The sequence below is a fragment of the Carassius carassius genome, chromosome 17 (genome assembly GCF_963082965.1).
Source record: "Carassius carassius chromosome 17, fCarCar2.1, whole genome shotgun sequence".
Taxonomy (NCBI): domain Eukaryota; kingdom Metazoa; phylum Chordata; class Actinopteri; order Cypriniformes; family Cyprinidae; genus Carassius; species Carassius carassius.
In genome coordinates this window covers 3,635,494-3,641,294 of record NC_081771.1, presented here as the reverse complement: position 1 = coordinate 3,641,294, position 5,801 = coordinate 3,635,494, and positions in this window count along the sequence as shown.

Genomic DNA, 5,801 nt, shown 5'->3' with positions numbered 1-5,801 from the left:
CTGTCCGTGTGGAAATCAGCGCTGTGGAATATAGTTCCGCCGATGTTGGCAGTAACGCCTCACAAAGTAAGCATATCTTATTACTATGCCATTATATTTCCCTGTGTCCTCTTCTAGTCATGTCCCTGAGAAATCAATTTATGAATTTAGTTTTGTGTTTTCACTACTTTGTTACTGGACCGTCCTACCCTGGGGGAAAAAAGTAACAAACAGGTAACAAATAATTTAATCATGATTTAGAGTAGACCAGCTAACTACACTTACAAAAGAACTGTGCCAGTACCACATATTTTAATTATAAGATACTTAAAGTGGTAATTAACCCAAAAATGATAGGTAAAAATTGATAGCCTGAATGCACTGTAAGCATCTGCTAAATGCATACATTTAAAATTTTTACATTTAATTTAATTTTAAAATGAAATTTCTATCATAATTTACTCAAAATGCATATTGTGACTGAGAGAATATCTTCTTTTGTGTTCAGCAGGAGAAAGCAATTCATTCAGGTTTGTAATCGCTTGATAGTGAGTAAATGGTGACAGAATTTTCATTTTTGGATGAACTCTCTCTTTAAAAGTATACTAGGCCTATAATATTACCATAGTACATGTCCAAAATGCCATGTAGTACCTATGGTATTTTTGTGCCGTAGGCCATCTGCTATTGTAGCTATATTATAATAAGTACAAAAATTATGAAATGAAAAAAAAAAAATATTTGACAGTTTACAAAATGCAGTTCTCAGTTTATTACAAAAATTATTTAAACACACATGTATATGTGTGTGTCAAAGATAAAATAGGGTTTCAAGCATCAAAACAATAAAAATTCAATACAGCTTACATTTTTTTATATATACATTAGCATGTGTACTTTTTAATTTAGTTTTTTTCCTGTGTAAAAAATAATGACTATCTTAAGCACTGTTTTCACTGCATGAACCAGGATCTAAATAAAGTTCCAAGGTAAAATTTGCTCCTTAAAAAGGTCCGGAACTTTCGGGGGCGCGACTTGGGCACTGAACATGCTGATTGGTTGAGTACATGCAGCATTGTATTACAACTACCATTTAGTCGCATAATTAAGAACATTACTGCTATTGTGTCATGAAATTTAGTTTTAAAAGTATTTCAGGCGAGAAAGTAGTTGTTTAAAACTCAAATCTGCAGTTTATTTATTAAGACAGCGCCTGTTTGAAAATGTGCTTTGCTGATTTCTGAGATGTGAGCTCCATGGGATCAGCGGGTGCTCAGTGCCCAGACAGCAACAGATCTGGGGGGGAAAAGTTCCTGGGAAAAAGAAAGAATAATTATATTACATTATAAGACTATATACTTAAAGTTTTTCCCCCAAATCTTATTAACTGTAATATTAAATATTTACCAAGCTTTGCCACTATCCCTCAAACCACTAGGTTTTACCTAGTTGTCAATAAGTAGTTTTAAATCATTAAAAAATAATACTATTTATTACTGTAGCATGTCCACAATGTTGTTGTGTTGGGGATAACAATGTGCTTAATGTTAACGTTGCAGTTTATTCATTTTTGTGTTGCAAACTGTTATTTGATGTTGGAGTTGAATTTGAAATGAAAAAGGGGAAACAGAGAGAAGGAGGAACTCAAATCATACATGATTCTTTATGTGGTTTTTCTGTCCTTAGTTGTGACTGAGCTGCATTGCAGAGGGATGTTTAGCATTTTGGCAGCGACAGGTGAACTGCTTGATGTCGTCAGACAGTGGCATGCTGCTTAACAGAGAAGTCACATCAGATGACGAATGGTTGGCTCTATTCAGTTCTAAAGATTAATGTTGAATAAGTATCTGGCTTCACAGCTCCCAAGCCACAAAGTAAGCAAGGCTGAGCATTGCTGCGTCCACTAATTGTTCAAAGTTATCTGGGCATCGATGCAACTTCCTGCCTGGCTACATCCAAAAATCACAAAAATATGTAATGCCCCTTCTGCATGAACGATTTAGAAAAATAATACATGGAGCCCCCCTCTGCATGGCACACACGTAAAAGTCCCAAAAACACTCGGGCACTTTGAAGTAGGGATGTTTTCACAGCAGGGAGTAGATGAGGTAATGTTTGAGTTGTCTTTGCATTGCTTTCCGAGTAACTGTTTATGCTAGGTGAGAGGTTCTTCCTCATAGCTGTGGAGTTTTAACTTAAATGTCACAAGTCTCTCTGTTTCTTCACTCTAAACTCAGGAAGGAAAATGTCACCGTTATTACCAGTGAAATATTTGTCTTGCTTTCACTGCTGCACCTTTATGCCTTCAGGAAACAGGAGGAGGTGAGGGGGCCGTAACATGGTAGTATTATAGCTGGCCTCTTGAGGAACTGCCTGAATGTTGTTCATCCCCATGTCACCCATCCCTGAAAAAACAAGCAAGCAGTTGGGTGAAGTCATATGGGACAGTGATGTGGTTCTGCACAGATTAAATGTAATTTATTTAAATCCTATGCAACATACAGTTCATTATGAAAGAATTAGTGCTTTACTCAAGGTCATATCAGCAAACTACTAAAGCCTGTTTATTCCTTAAGTGTAAAAAAAATAGAGTTATTGTTACTTCATTTCTGGTAACTTAAATTTTTTGAGCTTATGTTTGTGACTTTATTTCTCATATGTGCATCTTTATTTCTTGTAATTGTGACTATTTCTCTCAATTGTCACTTTAATTATTGCATTGGGACTTTATTTCACACATTATATCTAAAAAAAATAGACTATATCTCAAAATGTAAAAATTTCTCAAAAGGCACTGCAACTTAATCATAACTTTGCATCTTTATTTTGTCATGATTGCAACTGTTTCTCAGATTTGCATTTTGACTTTTTTGTAATTATATCAAATTTTTGTTACTTCATATCTCATAATGTGACAATTTCATAAAATGTGGCTTTGTATCACATGACTGTAACTTAATCTTACATTTGCATATTTATTTCTCATGTTTTTTACTTTATTGCATTTGGGAGTTCATTTCTTATGATTATGAATATTTTTCATTTATGAGTATTTCTTGTTTTTGCAACTTCATATCTCAAAGTTGTGACTTTATCTCTCTATAACTGCAACTTAATCATGTTTGTGACTTTATTTCTCATAATTTCATCTTTCTGACATTTGCAAATTCATTTCTTATATTTGTGACTTTGTTTCCTATAAATGTGACTACGTAACTTTGCATCTTACAGTTCCAGCCTTAAGGTGTTCTGGGTGGTTGCCAGAGGATTTTTTTCACCCATTTCATCAGAGTTGATTCATTCATTGTAGTAACACAAGGATGTGAGGGATGAGTCACACACTAAATTTAACAAATTTATACATGAACCTCTCACCATCTCTCACAGTTGCACTGTTATACCTTAACCTCTCTTAACCCATTGAATCCTTGAGAGGGTTCATTCTAAACTCGGCTTGACTCAATGAGAACACTTTTTCTTTCAGAAAACAAAATGGGTCTTTTTCCTCAAGTGAAGCGAGGACTGCTTTCTCTAGCATGTTTGGATTAATAAGGAGTGATTGATGAAGACAGGAGAGGAAACATTCGATTCCTGCTCTGCTCCCGTTCCTGTGAGAAAAACCTTGGGAAAGAGAGCTATAAATAAGAAGCGTTGGTCCATGTGCAACGACCATCTCGCTTAGGCAAGCTGTGTGTGTGTGTGTGTGTGTGAGCGAGAGTAGAAGTGTGTCAAGTGTGTGTGCACGTTGTTGGTATGTCAATTTGGCATGAAGGACAGACTGGCGACAAGGTTTGGAAACAAGGCAAGGAAAATATTGACCAATCATGCACAGCAAATGTCAATACATAAGCTTCAAGTGTGCTCTTTTCTGCAGGATTAGTCCATTACTGAAAAGTTCACAATGAATTGAAGCATGTTAATATTTTCTACATAAGTTTCTACCTATACAAGTATATATTTCTTTCTCCAGTATTTAACTCCTGAATCACCCAGAAACGCATCATTTGGGCTATAAGGTTTGCAGACCACACAGGAACTAGGAAATATGTAAATATATGGTGTCTACAGTCAGTTACAAGCCATAAAAGCATGAAAAGCCTGTTGCTACAGCTTGGTCCGCTTTAAGGGAACATCACAGTTTCACAAATGTTGACTTGCCCTAAGTGTACTTCGATTTTTTTTTTTAACTTGACTGAAGTACTTGTCTAAAAATGTGGCTTTTATTGTAGTTATCTGAAAAACCCTAAAGCCAAAGTCAACAACAAAGATACCAAACCAATCATGTTTTCTCATCTGAGATAATGAAATTGGCAGATAAAACTGTGACCTTCTCCATAAAGTCCAGTTGCACATATCATAAAAAGGCAGAACTCAACACATGCAAAGTTGAAGGGTCAGCACATATCATTATATTTCACTCGTGTGACACAGACGTAGGTGAAACAACAAACCCAGGCCTAATTAGCTGCCCTGTGTGTAAAGTTTAGCCTTAGAAAAATAAACCCCCACCATAAAGTGGCTCTAGAGTTGGGGGTACGGCATAGTGAGGTAGGGTGGAGGTGCCCACAAGCAAAGAGTTCCTGAGTTCAGAGGTTGGCGATTTCATTCTAGAAGTGCTTTCAAATGGATTCTTTTTGTCACTGCTGATGTAAACAATCAAACAAGTGTTACCTCTGAACATCTTGTTCTTGACAGCTGTGTAAACAAATTAGCATAACAAACTACAGCTGGATAAACTTGTACCAAAGTTGCTTTAACATTGATTTAAATGTGCTGTCGTATATGTGATACTTGTGAATTATAAAATTGATTGCACATGTCGGCGCAGCTTAATGATGTTGTTAGCATGAACAAAAAAGTTCTTTTATTTTTATTCACTGCTTACAGTTGCATTGGTAAAAAGGCCTGTTTGATCAGGATATATCGTTTACAGTTATGCATTTGGCAGGCACATTGCATTCAACTACGCATTTTCAGTTCATGCATTCACTGGGAATCAAACCCATGACCTTGGCATTGCTATATAGTACTGTGTTTTAATCTGTACAAAATAAACCTAGCCTACTAATCATTGGTGCACATAATTGCGAATTTTGAAATAAAAAATGCAATAATTTGCTTTTAAGATAATGTTATGAATTCCTTCTAATCTTTAAGAGCCAGTTTCACAATCCAAAATGATAACGCTAGATCAGCTAAAAATATTCTTGTTGAAAATCGTGTTTCACTTGGAAATACACTGCCATTCAGAAGTTTGAGGTTGGTAAGAATTAAGGTTTTTTTTTTTTGAATGTAATGTTTATTCTTACAAAGGCTGTATTTATTTGATGAAAAAACAGTAATATTGTGAAAAATGATTACAATTTAAGTTAACCGTTTTGTGTTTTTATATATTTAATTAATTCCTGTGATGCAATTACTGAGGTCTTCAGTGTCACATGATCCTTAAGAAATCATTTGCAGCTCTAGAAATATTTTTATATGATTTTTATCAATGTTGAAATCAGTATTTTAGTATAAACCATGATACTTTTTTCAGGATTCTTTAACTTAAAATAATGAAAAAAGGACATCTACTTCAACCTGAATGTATTACTATGACTTTTAACAACATACACTTTTCCCAGGACCAGGATCTAGTCTGATTAATAGCCATGGATTGCAAGCTCATAAACATGTACAGTACATTATAATAATTTAAATTTTTTAGATGCTAAAGCAACATTGAACATACACATTTTATCAGTAAGTGATTTCAGTATCTCCACCAGCTGAGCTAGAGGAAAATTAGTCGTGAGCAATGGCATAGCTTTGTTCTTAGT